This window comes from Anabrus simplex, chromosome 8 (genome assembly GCF_040414725.1).
Source record: "Anabrus simplex isolate iqAnaSimp1 chromosome 8, ASM4041472v1, whole genome shotgun sequence".
NCBI classification, from domain to species: domain Eukaryota; kingdom Metazoa; phylum Arthropoda; class Insecta; order Orthoptera; family Tettigoniidae; genus Anabrus; species Anabrus simplex.
The window spans coordinates 84,424,346-84,443,646 of record NC_090272.1 but is presented as its reverse complement, the minus strand read 5'-3'; positions in this window follow the sequence as shown (position 1 = coordinate 84,443,646).

Here is a 19,301-nt window from a genome sequence, read left to right as displayed (position 1 = left end):
AATATCCGAAGATCATATCTCAACCAGCCTGCCTGATTTCCGAACACTAGATTCTTACCTCGCCATCTACCTCTTCACCTAAAATATTCTGATATCCACTTAAGTTGCTCTGTCGGAATTTACATCGGTTTCTATAATCTTATACCGTGGTAAACATTCTTACGGAGTGCGAGGACCTGCCCGATCTCCTCCGTAGCCTATGTCTTCCGAGTACCGTCTCCCTCATCCTACGAAATGACGAGCAGTCAACAGATCTCGTCATCTGTTTTATGAGGGATAGTAGCCTGTTTCATCGTGTATAAAAGTAGTATTTTCTTCGTCTCTTCTTTACCTACCGATTTTTCCACACACGTGGGGTCGCGGGTGCACATGTGGATTTGGCCCTGTTTTATGGCCGGATGCACTTCCTGACACCAACCCTATATGGAGGGACGTAATCACTATTGCATGTTTCTGTGGTGGTTGGTAGTGTAGTGTGTTGTTTGAATATGAAAAGGAGAGTGTTGGGACGGACACAAATACCTAGTCCCCGAGCCAGACGAATTAATCAGAAGCGATTAAAATCCCCGACCCGGCCGGGTTCCCCTTTGAACCGAAGGCCAGTACGCTGACCATTCAGCCAACGAGTCGGACAAAAGTAGTATTTTCTATTCGTTTTTATTTAACTGTTTACTACATTTTATTCTAATGACTCTTTTACTTTGTGTTTGTGTATTTCAGTGTGTTATTTTAACTTCTAATTTGAATAATATACAGTAAGTTATATGAATGCACTTCAAAGCAATGCCTTATTCTATCGTAATCTATATTTTCTATCATTTTATCAGAAAATAAGGCATTAGATCCACTGATTGTTTTAAATTCATAATCAATTTTCATTATCATTCGTTTTAAATGCTAGCCAGTGGATGTATCTAAACTTTGAATTATCATGTCATTTCGTACCATCTCGTACCATTAGGGGCCGATGACCTAGATGTTAGGTCCCTTTAAGCAACAAGCATTATCATCGTAACCTATAATCTTAAAGAAATCCTGATTTGCTATTAACTCTAACGGCCGATCGCGGCGTTGAGCGCAGCGTTGATTAAGACCAACCAATATTTTGTCAATTAAATCTTTATTTCGTTCAATCACAATTTCAAAACCAGCCGTATGTCTGTTTTATTATGTTAGTAACGATGTCTTGAGACACTAATATCTGGATATGACATTGTCGTCATGTTCTCATCAAGGCGTCCGCGGTTCGAATCCCGGTCAATACACGTGGAATTTGTAACATGAAAAATTCACTTGTCTGTGGTTCGGATTACACGAAAAATTGGACCTGGCCGATTTCCGCCGGAGCCTAAAACTTCCGAGGACCATCTCCCTCATCCTACGAAATGACGAAATTGCTTCCCTCACCTCTCTTTTTTACCTCGTGAACAATATGCGGGAAGGAATTCGACAGTGTGTAGGTGCTGTGATTACGATATCAAAATGCAAGCAAAACTACAAACTTGCATGCTTTTCGTTTGCGTATTTTTATTCCTTGGTGTATGAATCTGATTAACGTTTTTGTTTCATAATTTGTTTCATATTGTTAATGGGCTTTCAGAGTTCATCCCTTGAGAACCTTAAAAAGAACAAAAATGTTTCAACCCTACGGATGAAGTTTGAGATAAACATGCTTAATGGATGTTGGCGCTAAAGAATTTTCTCCGGCTTATGAAGGAAGGGCTCGGCCTGTCAAGATGGGGTCGATAGAACAGGTTGCTTCCCTCCCCTCTCCTTTTAAGACGTGAACAATATGGGGATGGAATTCGACAGTGTGTGGGTGTACAGCTGACAGGCTTAAGATTTATACAAATGTGTTCCTATCCTACCGGTATACAGCATATCGCCCGCTCAAATAAGAAAAATATGAGTTTAGCCTAGCAAATGCAATCTAAACTCAACCAAACTGAACTATATCGGAGTCCCTTGATCACCACACTTTTTTTTTTGCTAAATGTGAATCGCTAAAGATGATGAATTAATTTCCTCATCTGTCATCATTTGTCTGCATTCGTTCCATTTGTTGTATTTATGTTTACTGAGTCCTCAGCCCGAAGGTGTATTGAATCCCTTCCGTATCCACTAACTTGCCATAGATAACCTAGAGAGAAATGATTTAGTTTCTCGTCTCTTTACTTTCTCACCGAGCCAGAAAGTGTTGTTACGTATTAGTCTGTCAAGATCACTGAAATGCTTACGCTAACTGACACTTCCACACCATTCATCACAAGGACTGGCTGTAGAAGGAATGATATTACCAGCACCATTGCTCATTCTTCTGCCAGTAGCGGTGATCGAGAATTAGAAGTGGGAGGGAGAATTACAGACAACAAATAGAACACAGGTTTGTACGATATAGAGGATTAGGGGGGGGGGGGGGTATATATAAGTTACATCAAAACTGAAGGAAAAAAAACCTACAAAATGGTAAGTTTTTAATGCTCTGAGCGAATTTCGAAGGGGAGATAAAGGTTGACAGTTTACCAGCTTAAGTGCGATAATAATAGTTCTCTTTAGATTTTGATTCAATATTATACATAAACACTTTCACCACAAGAACAATATTACACATGTATTACAATTAAATAGAAGTACGGTGTGATTATACAATTAAAAATAATTTAGTATTTGACGGCACTGACAAGCACTAAAGAGACTGCCAGACTGACGAATGCGTGCGGCAAGTGGGTGAATAATACTTCAGTGCCCATGACCTTCGCAAAAAATATATACCGCTGTTATCCTTCCCCGCAACACATGCGACGTCTTCACTACTTGCTGTGGCGGTATACAAATCGGTTAGCCGCGACGAACGACATGTGTGTATTTCCGTGAATAATTTTGTTAATAATAAAAGAAAATAAGAGTCTCCGTGGCTAAGACGGCAGCGCGTCGGCCTCTCACCGTTTGATACCGTGGTTCAAATCCCGGTCACTCCATGTGAGATTTGTGCTGGACAAAGCGGAGGCGGGACAGGTTTTTCTCCTGATACTCATCTTTCATTCCAGCTACACGCTCCATTATCATTTCATATCATTTATCAGTCATTAATATCACCTTGGGAGTGGCGACCCCATTGTAATAAAAGCCTATATCTGGTTCATTCATTACATCCCTGACCCGGTCAAAGACTGGAAAACAGGTTGTAGGTTTTCATTTTCAAAAGAAAATAAAGGAATGAATTAGCTGATAATACAATAGGGCTAGTACAAATTGCTTTTTTAGAAATAATTCCTATAATAACTCCTGTAATTCCTAGCTTCAGCCTGCTAAAGTGGAAGAAAAATGTAATGTTTCCTTCACCAAGCGAGGTGGGGGAAGGACTTCCACCCCTCGCGCTCCTCAGTCGCGGCTACTGTCCTCTGCTACTTCCATGGTGTTAAAGCCAATGATGAAACTGAGACGTACATGAAAATGACAAACTCTGTTTAGCCCATACTTGGAGGCATAGGTATATTATACGTGAAATGAACCCAGAACCATTTCTGGTTAGACATATCTGCATTTACTGTAAAAATGAAATGGCGTATGGCTTTTAGTGCCGGGTGTGTCCGAGGACAAGTTCGGCTCGCCAGATGCAGGTCTTTTGATTTGACTCCCGTAGGTGACCTGCGCGTCGTGATGAGGATGAAATGATGATGAAGACGACACATACACACAGCCCCCATGCCAGCGAAATTAACCAATTATGGTTATAATTCCCGCCCCTGCCGGGAATCGAACCCGGGCCCCTGTGGCCGAAGGGCAGCGCACTAAGCATCTAGCCATGGAACCGGACTGCATTTACAGTGCAATTTATATTGTGGTATCGGCTAGAACAAATTTGTTATTTTCATTGACCTGTCTCAGTCTCTATATTAAGTATATTAGTAAGATGAGGGAGGATCCCGGCTCTACGACTCGTGATTTGAAGACTGTGAACTGCCGCGGCTGGTGGCACTACTTGCTATCCATTGTTCTGAAGGAGCCGGTTCCTACGGTCCACGTGTTTAAGAGGCGGGCCTGCCGACCTCTACCTTCTCTTCTCAGTAAATAGCAGGCACTAGGGCGACCGGTTTAATATCGATATTTTTAGATAAAAGGTCGATAAATCAAAACGGTTTCTCTGAGATCTGTTTTGTGTCGGAGAAAATAGGATCCTTGCTCTGCTAACTAAGCCAAGCCGGAATCTCTCGCCACCACGGCCATTTTAATTTCAGTACTTTACCTGGAACAGTCCAGTGTACTTGAATCATGGAAATACAAAGGAATATAACTCCATGTAACAAAACGTTTCAAGGCGTAATTCATATCCAGACGTCTCGGTTTATTTTCCAGGGCAGTCTAACCTTTCAAATCCACAGTTCTAGCCCTTTAGGCAAGCAAACTCAATGCTGAAATTATCCTAGGGATATGAGTTACGAATTTTAGGTAAATATAATAAAGTATGAGAATATATTCCTTTTTTTATTTCTAAAATTTACAATCCTTTTCTTAATCATCGTTACCCGGTCGATTAGATTAGCAGTTTGTCTTGTTCTACTACTACTACTACTACTACTACTACTACTACTACTACTGCTGCGAGCGATAATGTGAGTCAATGCCGTTTCACTTAAGCCCTTATAACTACATTCTGTGTGGACATTTTTCAAAAAATAAAAATTCGCCCGAGGGCATTGAACCAAGGGACACATTACAGAAATAATTGTGTTAATAAGTTAATTTGACTAGAATTTGAATCAAAATGAAAACTAGTAAAGAAACAAGCTCTTTTAGGCTGTATTCCGGAACTGCATTTAGGCTGGATGTGATTTTCGAAATGTATGGTTTTTTACGTTTTTTTTTACGTTTTTTGAAGTAGGGGGCCCCCTATTTTGTCTGCTGAGAAATATTTTCAACATTAAGATAGGGATTGCAAAGTGCGTAATTATGTAAATATTATGTAAGCCCGAAATTAGGTGGTTTTTGATTTCCATAAGAAATGCTGCATTTCGTACATCTTCTTATTGCAATGGTATGGAAACACAAGAAAAATAAAGAAAAATATGTTGATAATATAAAACAAAAGTAAATTTTTAAGTATCTGATACTGGATTTAAGGACATAACTACCAAAGTGATTCAATCTTTTTCATGTCTCAATGTTTTTAAATACATACAGAAGTAATTAATATTCTCTCTTCAGTAACTTGCTTTGCGCAATGAACACAAAATCTTAGAAAGCTGCGTCATTCCGGTTCTCTTATATGGCCGCCAGACTTGGACTCTCACAAAGAGACAGATGATACAAGTGTGTCAAGGGAAAATGGAGAGAGAATTTTGGGAATTTACCTCACTGACAAAGTGCGGAATGAAGAATTGTAAAGAAGAAGTGGTATGGAGGATGCGTAGATCAAAGCAAGGTCTCTTAAATGTACTTGGGGTGGAGACATGGCTAGGATGCATCAAGATACGTGGGTTTATACCACAATATAGGATCCCAGGATAGGAAAAAGAAACAGAGGACGTCCACTACAGAGATGGTCTCCAGAATTCAGGGAAGTGGCTGGTTCTCACTGGTGAAGGGCAGCAAGAGACATAGTGAAGTGGAAAGTATCATTCTTACTTTTAAAATAGTTGGAATAGAGACGAATGAGCGTAAAATAAGTAGTCAAAACTTTATTAGTGTTGAGTTTATTGGAATAAGGACAAATAAGAATGAGTGATTATTAATGTGTGTTAGTAGCTTGGAACCTACCATAATAGCAGGAACAAACTCACAGGGATTGGATCACTCAGTGAGTTCTGCCCAGCAATCCCTGCAGGATAGTAGGAGGCCCTTGCCCTACAGGGATGTAACGGGCTTTGTAAATTGTATATTAAACTGTCTTCACATTGTACCTTTCATTGTGTTCCTGGTATGGATGTTTTTGTGACTGCCGGGCTGTGTGGCTCAGACGGTTGAGGCGCTAGCCTTCTGACTCCAACTTGGCAGGTTCGATCCTGGCTCAGTCCGGTGGTATTTGAAGGTGCTCAAATACGACAGCCTCGTGTCGGTAGATTTACTGGCACGTAAAAGAACTCTGAGGGACAAAATTCCGGCACCTCGGCGTCTCCGAAAACCGTAAAAGTAGTAAGCGGGACGTAAAGCAAATATTATTATTATATTTTTGTGACTAAGATAAAAAAGTGTTACATGTTGAAATAAGAAATGGCTCTCCTGGTGTGTTCCTTGTTCGTTTCTTCACTACATTCTTTGTGAAGAACTTCTGATAGAGGGTTTTGAAATAACTTCTACTGCTTCGAACTTCACATCACTGTGGATGGTATTGTACCAGTCGTATGGTTTGTCTACTTTTTGATCTCCACGCAGTATTTAATCCCCTAGCTACCACTGAAATTAAGTGTCCCATGCTATACATAGGTAGAATGTTAGGATATATACACATTTCCATCAAATGCTCACATATGTCGGAAATTGGAGTTAGGTTATCCTTGACTTGGATAATCACTTACAGTTGATACACTATGTTCATTCTGAAAATCAAACACCATTACATAATACGAATATTGAAAGAAAATAGTATTTATCCTCAACAGAAAATATGTTAATGTGGTGAACTTTTTATGAATATAAAACAAACGCCAAGAGAATCAGTGCGCTCAACTCTGGAATACTGACTAGATAAAAACAGCTGACAGCTGGAGCCAAATGTGCAAAAAGGAAGTGCAACATATGTGAGGTTATCTCAGGATGATCTTTGCCACTTCAGCAGCTGGACTAAAAAGTGAAACAAAAAAAAAAAAAAAAAGGAACGTTGATAATGAAGCGTAAGGAATTCCATGACACCATTTCGGTGACAATACACGACGCGGTTTTATGTTGGCGAACGAAGATGAGAAAGACGTTGTGGTTTTCATGTTACTAGAACATGATCTGTCGGTCTGTTTATATCAATCGCTACGCAGTCTGTTGACACGATGATAGGCTATTGTGTAAAACACACAAAACAAATTTATTTACTGCTCCAGTATATACATATAGAAGTACTGTGTAATAATAATAAAAATAATTCTATGCCATCGGCTACCGAGTTGCAGATCTTCTGAAGTAGTACCATAGTTGCATCCTGTCTACCAATTTCCACATTCCGATAGTGCTGCTGTGTAGCAACGGAAGTTGATTTCTATTGGGCGGTTCCTTTGACTGATTTAATTCAATTTCGTCGGGTGACACCGAGTGAGGCACTAACGGGCTTTAATATTCCAACAGTTATGAATGCAATACCAACATACATGCCAATCCTTCAAAAATGGTCTACCACGCCTAGATTCGAGCCCACGACGTTGGGATCATGAGTTGGACAATCAAAATTTCACAGGAGAGGCGCGAAATCCTACTAATTTAACAAAGAAGATTTTGAAAGTAATCTAAAGCTATTTATGACGCTTACATACATCAAATACTGCATATAAATAACTTCTCTACAAAACAAACTCTTACCGAGCTCGATAGCTGCAGTCGCTTAAGTGCGGCCAGTATCCAGTATTCGGGAGATAGTAGGTTCGAACCCCACTGTCGGCAGCCCTGAAAATGGTTTTCCGTGGTTTCCCATTTTCACACCAGGCAAATGCTGGGGCTGTACCTTAATTAAGGCCACGGCCGCTTCCTTCCCACACCTAGCCCTTTCCTGTCCCATCGTCGCAGTAAGACCTATCTGTGTCGGTGCGACGTAAAACAACTAGCAAAAAAAAAAAACTCTTCTCGAGGATTTTTTCTGATGTAGGCCTATTTGACAGTAACCGGGTGCACAGGAAGAAGCGAATTATAGTACATCTATGGCACAGAATATCTTTAATCGTAATGCTCCGGCGAGCATTTTCTGTGCATGTCTCAGTATCGCATACAATATTCAGGGTCTCTCATAAACTCAGGCCAAACGCAAGGTGTTTGTACTGTGCGCTACGGCAGCTGCCTCAGCCGAACTTATGTCGCGCGCGCCGCCCTGCTTGCGTGTATACAATCTTATATGCAATCTTACCTTATAAAAGATTCTGGAAGTACCGTCTTTCCTGGGCTATACAGGCATTGTATCTGGTAACCACATTCTGACTTACGCGAGTGGGTTTTGCCACTGTAATGTTTCTGATTTCATTCGTAATGTTTTCTTTCAGTTCCTCCAGTATGTGAGGATTTGTTCGATACACTTCTTCTTTCAGTTTATCACACACTCTTAGATCTGGAGACGAGGTCGAAATAGACCAGTACTGATCACTCACTCTGTCTGCAAACACTCTCGAGATTGTAAGAAGGGAATCTTCTGCTGTATGAGGAGGGTCTGAATCTTGTTGAAAACCACCCACGCGGTTTTTCTTCTTTCGTTAACTGATAGAAGAACGGCATCAAAATGTCATCTTGGTACCTCTCTGCATTTGCTGTCGTCTCGAAAAGAATAGGCCCAATTATTCGTCTTGCACTAACAGCACAACTGCCACCGATCTTCCTTTCATAATGAGGGTCTTAAACACCATTAGGATTTTCTGCACACCAGTAGCGAGAATTATGAGTGTTCACACGGCCATTAAGATGAAACCAGAAATTTTACATACGAAAACACGGTTTTGCAGTGATAACTGTCTCACCATGTTAACAGCTGAGATTCAAACTGGCGACACATGCTTGCAAGGTTTAGAACTACGCGCACGCCTCCCATACTGCAGAAGCCATAGCCCCGAGTACGAACACCATGCGGTCGGTCTGGGTTTATATGGGAGACCGTGTAGATAGATCCAACACACTCTCACACGAATGTCGTATCTGTGATTGAATTTACAAGAGATAATAAAATTAAAATAATATATATGAAAAATGAAAACCTACAACCTGTTTTCCAGTCATTGACCGGGCCAGGGATGGAATGAAACATATATAGGCTGTTATTACAATGGAGTCGCCACTCCCAAGGTGAAAATAATATATATATATCCCCTGTAATTATAACATTATACAATGTTTCCATTACTTGTATGTGTATCAGTGTCATAACAATAAATATATACTGTACCTTACTGGGTCGACCCGATAAGGTACAATACGTGAAATATATATTATCGTAGTTTTTCTTATAAAGTCGCATTCGACATGGGAGACGCGTGCAGATCTTGGTACCTGGGTTGGGGGTGGAGGATGCGACACAAAAAGTTTGAAAATACCTTATATAGTCCACAGTAGTCGCCAGTAACAAGCTAACACTACGCAAACCATTCAGTACTATTGTGTTTAGACTGCTTGAATTCTCGAAACGTTCCGTTAAGCAACATGCTAATATCATATTTGCGTCCAACCCTGCTTTTCTCCCCTCTCCCTGCACAATGCATCTATCTTCAGTACAGGCGTCAAATTGCACGCAATAATTTCGTGAACCAGTTTTGACGAAAACTTTAACCCCGCCTGAAGCGAATATCACAATGCCTTGTATTGTTAGGGGAAGCCAAGTGGCCATACTTATTTCGTTAATTATAATGACAGATAGGTTTATGTATATTATTCAGAAGCAGTGTAGAACCGGTTGCTGTTGGTGCCTGCGGCGAGAATGGTGCCTCACCTAACACATTATTAGCGTTAAGTACGTGGCTGTCATTTGCACAGCAGAGGGGCTGAGGAGTTGGAGTGCAAACCTGCTGGTAAATCACTAATTGCATTCTCATCTTCCTCTCGACTAACGCAACTTCGTGAATAATTTTATCATGTAACCATATGGCCTCTCGAAGCTAGGCATTGAGTTTCTATCATTCCTGTTGTATAGCAAGTAGACTACAGTGCCTCAATACCTGCGACCGGTAAATGTTATTTGTTGTTAGTCGAATCCTAAAAAAAGTGTCTCGTCCCAGCTTCGACATTTAGGCATGTGCTCACCTTAATTGAATAATTTAAATATATATATATTCAAGACTCAAGAGCAGACAGTCAAATATAGTACCGCTAGTAGACACAGAAATCAGTTTAGACTGACGAAACATTGCTAGTTCTACCATCGTTACTTAGTATTTTTTCTATTTAATGGTGTGCGTTCTGTCACTCGTACGCAGTGTTCCATGGCAAAGCCGTGTCATGAATTCAATGCATATGAAATTTCAGAGATGGGAAGTCACGTTCATATGTTTCAGATTCTACGTGATGCTGTTGATCCTGTCTTGTATCGATTCACTCTCGTGCAGTAAAGTCGGTCTGAAAAGAGAACTCACTTCTTTCTTACAGAAGAATGTTGATCACAACTACGAGATGATTATTATTATTATTATTATTATTATTATTATTATTATTATCATTATGTGCGTATGGACCCAGTGGATCACGCAAAGTTCTAACGATTCTGTTTTCTGAGTTGCCAAACAGCTCTCATCCTTTCTCCGTGGATCCTTTTTCGTTCTTCTGTCCACTTTGCTCCAGTCTTCTTTTCCACTTCGTTCTCTGGTTGCACTTTCCATCCATTAATTTTTTTCTTGTAGAGGTTTCTGTCCGCGGTATCATTTGAGTTAATCTGGGCTTTTTCCAGATCCTTCTTCACTTCCAGTACCCATGGAATAGTTTTTAGATGTTCTATGTAGGTGAGAATCTTGTGTGTCAGTCTACTTGCCGGCAGTCTGCGGATGTGCCCATAGGATTTCAGACGTCTTTCGCGGATGTCTGCTGCAATGTTGGAAAGCTATTATTATTATTATTATTATTATTATTATTATTATTATTATTATTATATCAACTACATTGTAAATAAGGTTTCGAATATTAACCACCCCTGTTATATTTCTCTGAAACGATTCCAACCCCCTGTCTGATTTATCAGTCAGCATTTCACCTCCTCCCTCTCCAGATGATGGACGAGTCAACAAGCTTGGCTAGGTAGCTGACATAGTGTGGTCGTCCAGTTTACCTTACCGGGAGTGTGGCTTCCGACCAGAGCAAATATTGACTGGAGATGTGGCTACCCTTAGGGTATGGGCCAAGGTGTGAAAAAGAGTCGCCTGTCGTCCCATCGGAGGCAGACGAACTTGACAAAGAATACGTAAGGACTCTGTAGAATTTCACGCTCTGCAAAATTGCAATAGTTTAACGAAATATGCACTTTTTTCTCATACTTAGTTTAAAGTCCACCTACATTAAAAGTAAATCGCGTGCAAATAAATAATAATCGAAGTACGCAATCCGCTCTTATGGAATACAATTTCGCGTGCAATTTCCAATCTGTCTCAAACCATTAAGCTTGCTGGTGCTGTTGCGGAATCAGCCGTACTCAGCAAGCATGTAAAATAAAAGTAATTGAGAAATATATTTTTATGGTATTTGTAGTTGAAACAAAGGGATCATGATGTTTCAAATATTGGCATGCAACTAAACTCTCTTACAGGAGACCCACTTACCATTGAATTCCCGCTTCACCGGGGAATGCGGCTGGTGTGATGGGTATCTTCCCTGACACCGCTCCGTTGGAATTAAAAAAAAATCTTTTGATTTATTATTAAAGTGATTTAGCAACTTTTATTTATAGTGTTCGACTTCTTGGCTGAATTGTCAGCATATTAGAGTACACCGGATCTCTGTTGGGCGACCTGTGGCTCAGTTTTAATTATTTTTTATTTTTATTTTTTACAGTTTGTTTTATGTCGCACGGACACAGAGGTCTTATGGCGACGATGGGATAGGAAAGGCTTAGGAGTGGGAAGGAAGCGGCCGTGGTCTTAATTAAGGTACAGACCCACCATTATTTGCCTGGTGTAAAAATGGGAAAACCACGGAAAACCATCTTCAGGGCTGCCGACAGTGAGGCTTGAATCCACTATCTTCCGGATGCAAGCTCACAGCTGCGCACTCCTAACCGCACGGCCAACTCCCCCAGTTTAATTAATTTTGGCGGGTAAACACAAAATGGATCACTTACCGACATCGTACGATATCGAATGTCGAATGTACTTTTTTTCTTCCCTTCTAAAATTCATCTAGGTAGTACCTCTGCCGTGTTTGAAACCGCGATCTCGTGATCCACGCCTGTTTCATAGATGGAAGAATTATAACTTAGGTTCGGATGTTTAAGAAAAGTCATATTTCTTGTTCTGAGGTCATTTTACCCCAAATCTGGAAAATAACTGTGAATGACCGGTTCCTGACCGCTTAATACATTTTTTTGTTTATATAAATGCCATTTTTTTTTTTTTTTTTGCTTTGGTCGTATTTTGCTTATTTTAATGAGATCCTGTCATGTTTGTGTTTTGAGCATTTTTTGTTTAAGTTGAGGCGTCGTTTTAGTTTCGGTCAGTGATTTTCGAAATTTGTTTCTTAGTTTGATATAGTTAACCAAGAGTGTACTTTGTACAGTTTGCATATTTCCTGGGAGATCTTTAGAAGATAGGTCCAGCAGCCAATGTTGTTACTTCCTTAGCACCACCCAGGGGTTACGTGTAGGGCTTTTTAAGGTTCAACCTACGGACGTGAAGCAACAATATCTCAAAAACAGGTCAACATCTCTGGCCTTTCTTCCCATCTAATTCGAGGTCTGATCTCCCAAGAAGAACTTGGACCATCCTTAATAGGATTCGATGTGGTCATGGTGTCTGTGCTGCGTCCCTGTATAAATGGGGAAAGATACAATCCCCCGAGTGTGACTGTGGTGCTCCTTTTCAAACCATCGAAAACATTGTAAAGGAGTGTAGCAGAAGAGCCTACCCTAAAGATTGGTTTGATTATATAGAGGCCAATACAGAGGCTCTAGAATGGATAACATCTTTGGACATTAAAAAAGAATGTACTTGCTTTCTTGTTTCTGTATATATTTATATGCCATACGATAAATAAATAAATAAATAAATAAATAAATAAATAAATAAATAAATAAATAAATAAATAAATAAATAAGTTATCCAAGACTTTGTGTATGTTATCTGGTTGTAGTTTCAAACACAGGATTTCAAAATATTGTAGTAGATGTATTTTTTCTTTCTTTTCCCGAAATATATAGGTTGCTGGTTTACAAGATATAATTCCGAGGAACAGATGCTGTAGGACCGTATGCCGTTAGATACCAGAAAGCATTCTAGTACTTAGTTTCTTTTATTTTTTAGGAAAATAGAGTGAGAACTGCATGCACCTCAGGGCTATGATACTGAATGAACGTATACTGTTTTAACGTGCCTACTATAGCTCTGTCAGTTTGCGTTGATTAAATGTGACTGCTTTATTATATTACTAGCAAATGTACCCGTGCGTCGGTACGGTATTCTACTCTGTATACGGAATTCTACGTAAGCTACTGTACACGCACTGAGTAAAATTATATTGAATTTCATGTCTTAGCGCTATCCGAGAAACAAAACGGGTAGGACCCCATACCTTTTTTGTGATGTAAGGTGCACGTTAGAGAAATTTTGACGATAATGGCAGACCACATTTCCTACTGCCATTCACAATCGAGTTCGGGAGTTTCTACAACAACGGCAAGCTCACTTGCCAACCATTCACAGTAGAGATAGATAGTTTTCATTATAATGACAGGCCCCCTTTCCTAATGCCTGTCACAATCGAGGTGGAAAGATTTGGCTATAATCGAGAAATGCTGCGCTATCTTAAGTATAAAAAAATCTATATAAGTTACGACAATAAGGCATAGGACCAAAGTTGAAGATCTCTCTAAATTGAGCAACGATTGCGTAATCTGCTTTGGGAAATGACTTTCCGTTTAGAACACCGTTACCACGAAACGAAGGTCTGCACCGTCATTGAAATTGCCTCTATATTTCGATATTTTCTGGGGCCTAAAAGTAGTATATTTGAACAGCCTGGATTTTCCCCTTAAAGGAAAGCGTGTCCAGTGACCAAGCGAAATTATGTACTTAGTAAAAGTTGTTTAATATGAACCGACGTTTCACATATATTCCACGGAAGTTACAGAAAACTAATAGTATAAAAGAAAATGGAAGGAAGTGATTTTTAAATCTTATGCATATCTAAACCTTCTCCTGGATGAGTATACTCTATATATGAAGTTTGGTCGACATCTATTCTGCCTTTTTTGCCATGATGGTGGAACAGACGGACAAACAGACACGAAAGCTAAAAACCACTTAGCCTATAAGGTCTTCAGTTGACCTGAATCGGACAAATATCTAAAGAATCGGCAAAACCAACGAAATTACAGACAGCGGACCGTCTGCAACGTTATTTATATAGATTAACTTTTTGGCACGTTTAATGTTATTCCGTAAAATGCTTTAGTGATTTTTTACTATTTTTAGGTTGTATTTAACTCGTTTTTAGAGCATATTTGATTGCATATTTTGTACTTTAGTTCATAATCTTCAGAACCCTAATTACAACTAATTATATGTATGCAGTATGCCATACGATGAATTCATTTCTGTACTACAGTACTAACTAACTAACTAACTAACTAACTAACTAACTAACTAACTAACTAACTAACTAACCCCATGGCACTACAGGCCTAAAGGGCCTTGGCCTACCAAGCGACCACTGCTCAGCCCGAAGGCCTGATTTCTGTACTGCAAGTCGTGTAATACTGTCAGTGAAAGTACAAAATAGGGGCGTTGTTTAAATTTGTATGTTATATTGGCACTAGACACGCTTATGGGATCTTTCAGACAAATATAAAAGTTCCTATAGCTTACTCTCTTTCAAAACACTCTTAAGAACTCAATAGTAAAGTTAATTTCCGTGTATGACATGGCGACCGGAGATCATGACCAAGGTGTGAAGAGTAAAGTCTCTCCCGTGTCTTTTCTTGTGAAGGTTCCCAGGGAAGATCCGGTTCTTTGGAGGACGTAAATATAAAGTCCCTCTTATCTTATCGCGAACATTCGTCGTGCTCTTGACTTAGTCACCTCTCCTTTACCGCACGCATCTTGTTGAAAACCTAAAATGGTTGTAACATAATTCTCTCTGGAAATTGTGTCATGATGTCGATGAATATCATTATGCCCTACGCGTCTTGCTTTCCAAGGCATGTTGTTAGTTTTGATAATCATGAGTGTAGTAGGTACCCGAGATCTTTGAACACCGTAAATGTTCTTTTCTTTCGGCACAACTACACATATTATTGTGATTACTTAGCGCAATGAATAAGTGACCAATCCAGTATTAGAAAATCAGGAATTTCAACCATCACAGCTGCATATTGCTACAGTTTCACTATTTTACCGTTTTCATGTTATTACTTTCATTTTACCACATCTACGTGCAGTTGTTCTCTCTCAGTTCATCTGAATAATACACTAGGATATTGATATAGCCTCATTCCTCCATATACGGTTGGTGTCAGGAAGGGCATCCGGCTGTAAAATAGGGCCATTATCTACATGTGCAACACAGTTCGCACCCACGACCACACCGATGTGGGACATTCTGTAGTCGAAAGAGTTTTAAGTAGAAAAATAAACCTGTTTTCCGTTCTGAAAGTTTTATTCTCAGAATATTATATGATTTGTTTAATTCACTCTTATTATTCATTATATATTGTATTTTTTAGTTATTTGCTGAATGGTCAAAATAAATACAATTCGAACTCCACATTCTCTGTCATGATGATAATTATATTACTAGAGGTAATGTGATGTGTTTTTACGTTTCTAAAGCTTCGAAAATATTGCAGGAGCTGTAAAACGATTTGCGAATGTCATTGCTTCTGTAGTTTGATTTTTTATTTTATTAATCTGCCTGAAATTGATCACAAGGATTCAGAGTACGTACGCTACCGCAGTTATGAACAAAGGAAATGATATTTTATATAAGTGCAAAAATGCAGTTCTAGCCCTTCAGGCAAATAAAATATAGTAAAGTATTAGAATATAGTCTTTATTTATTCCTAAAATTTAAAATCCTTTTCCAAATCATCATTATCCGGTCGATTAGATTAGCAGTTTGCTTTTTTTTACCACAACGAGTGCTATTGTGAGTGAATGCAGTTTCACTTAAACCCTTATAACTACATTCGATGTGGACATTTAAGAAAAACACCTGAGGATATTGAACCAAGGAAAATATTGCAGAAAGAGTTATGTAAATGTGCTAATTTGGCTAGGATTTGAATAAATATCTACGTCAACATATTCTGGAAATGGAACGAAATTTCCCGCTCTATCAGATGGGAGAGTATACTAGATAAAAGAGGTTTGAAGGAGATAATGTTCGAGAACTGACCGAGATTTCTAACAGAGGCTGAGTATACCGAGAATAACCTACAAAAGGATCTATTATAAATTACTTAACACTAAGACTGGAGGAGACTGTTCGGAACTTCAATAACTGCTTGAATGGGAACGAGAGTTAATCCATATCGGCAGGCTCAACCAATTAAATGTTAAGTATCAAGAGTCTAACAATTAGATAAGAGCTTCTCCAACACGTATTAACGTAGCCAGCAAAGATGCCACCCATGCCGTTGCGTTGCCCACACACTACTTAAGGGATCCATGCAACTTTTGGCACACTTGCGGAAATTGCTTAATTTTAACATTTTTCGTAATATGGGGACCTTTGTCTGCTAAGGAATGTTTTCAACATTGAAAAGGTACCATATGCTGCGCATGGAGAGCATTAACATAAAGATGAATATAAATGGTGTCCCAATCCTGATGTTTTACCGCATTGTAACACTCAGTCGGATTCGGTCGTCGCCTGAAACAACAACAATAATAATAATAATAATAATAATAATAATAATAATAATAATAATAATAATAATAACTTTGTGCTGGGCTGAGTGACTCAAGTGGCAGAGCACTGATTTCCTGAGCCTAGGTTGGCGGGTTCGATCCCGAGACTCAGTCCAGAGGTATTTGATGGTGCTCAAATGCGTCAGCCTCGTGTCAGTAGATTTACTTGCCCTTAGAAAGAACTCCCACGGGACATATCTCCGGTTCATCGGGGTCTCCGAAAACCGTAAAAGTAGTTAAGGAAACATGAAACTATTATTATTATTATTATTATTATTATTATTATTATTATTATTATTATTATTATTATTATTATTGAGAACAATTTTATTTTGTACAATATTTCTGTACAGCAAATATTCAAGGAGAAGTTTGACATTTCATGTTCTGACCTCCTTAATCGTGCTAGGCCAACTGTATACTAATCAAACGATAGGCTATATAGCCTATTGCACCCTCCGGCTATCCTTGAACTTAAATACCGAGTTTATATAAAATATGTCGAGGCGTTTTCCCGTAATGCATCATAGAAATAGGTGGCAGACACATTGATGGGAATCTATTTTTGAATTTTGCAGACCTAATCGGAGATAAAAACCAGGTATGAGGCAAGGAATTGAAGTGTACAGAAAAATTGTAAATGAATTTATGTGGTTTAATTCTTAATTGATGTTATTTGTTTCTACGACCCACTAACGACTCTTATGGTTATCGGAGACGCCGAGATGCCGAAATTTATTCCCGCGGGAGTTCTTTTACATATGCGCCAATAAAACTACCAACATGAGGCCGACGTATTTGAGCACCTGCAAATACCACCTGACTGAGCCAAGATCGAACCTGCCAAATTGGGGTCAGAAGGCCAGCGACCCTGAGCCACTCAGCCCTGCGATTAATTCTTAATTAGAAAAAAACACTTTTTTGAGACGGACCTTGATAAGAAGTTGATATTGCCAGTCATGTGTTTCATGTTGAGTAAGGACTCGTTTAAGTAGAGCTGACTTTTTTTTTTCCATGCTTGATGATAACCATTATCTCAGAAAGAGTATAACTGGGAGATGTTAAATTAGTGGCACATGTAATACACTTCTAGCTAAATCAGATAAAAGACTTAGAACAATGCCTGTCGTGGTTGGGACTTCTTTAACCTTCAAGTTATAGCCTATTAGAATATATCTCACAGTGAACATGAATCCTCTGTTTTTGAGAACTGCGAAATTAAATTTTGTTAGATTGGTATCAGAATTTATGAATAACATATACATGAAATACATTTGTTATAAAATACTTTTAAGATTCCTCTTAAATGCCGACCGTCTTCTGTAGGAAACGTTCTTCTCTTAGTGTTTTTCCAGTCATACGGGGTCCACTGTTTTGCTATACCGTCTTCATTATCTCTGTTGCTGGCATCTTTAGGAATCAGACCGACATCTTGCATGTTCTCCTCACCGAGTGTGTTGGTGCCAATGTTGCCAACTCATAAATTTTTTCTCCGCTAAATTTTAGTTGAAAATTCGCTAAATTCCGCTAAATTTCGAACTGAAGCAAAATAACATATACCAGCTGTTTTAATTAAAGAGATTAATTCTACACTCACCAGTTTCAGAACAGGAGTTCATCATTTTCTCCTCCTCGCACTATATGCTATGAAGCAGATGTGGTGAGTTGAGGTCCTGTGGTATCATATGAAGCCACCTGGTACCATTCTTTATTAGAGTACATGCTGGCAGTTCACAGCAGCAAAGCACATCCGAAAATTTTCAAATCTATTTCAAATGTTATTTTCACTTTCATTACTGTTTTGATTGTTTTGATAACTGCGGAAAGAAATAATGTCAAACAATTTCGCATTTATATTGCACTGCCAATAGATGCACCATCAGTATTTGTGATCAGTGGGAAGCTCAACCAACCAGTCTTTTAAAGTTAATTATTTAACCACTCTTTACGAAATATCTGACTACTTTTATCCTATTCTTTCGACATATTGACGTACCAAAAATATCCTGATGTCAAAAGAAACATGTTATCAAACACGACACTACCCGGGTCATCAGGAGTACAGTAACGATTGTAACAAATTCTGACTGAGGCTGTGGGCCAGAGCTGGTCCAGAAAACGAGTCGTAGTATGCAGCAAAAGTTCAATACAACGGGAATAAGTAGACTATTATGCCGTAGTAAGTTCTATATTATTTGTTTCTCCTGGTGATGAAAGGTGATATTGTTACCGCTGAAAATCGCTAAAAGAAGTTTGAAAATCCGTCAAAAAATCCGCTGTCCGCTAAATGGAAAATGTATCCGCTGTTCTATTTAAAAATCCGCCAAATTTGGCGGAAAATCCGCTGAGTTGGCAACACTGGTTGGTGCGCGGTTTCAAGGCGTGTACCTGTTAGCTTGTATTCAGGAGATTGTAGGTTCGAACCCCTCTGACAGTAGTCCTGAAGATGGTTTTCCGTTGTTTCTCTATGTACACACGAGGCAAATGCTGGTGCTGTACCTTAAGGTCACGGTCCGACCCTTCCCAGTCCTTGTTCTGTCTTGTTTCATCGTTGGCATATGACCTCTCTGAGTCCATGTGACA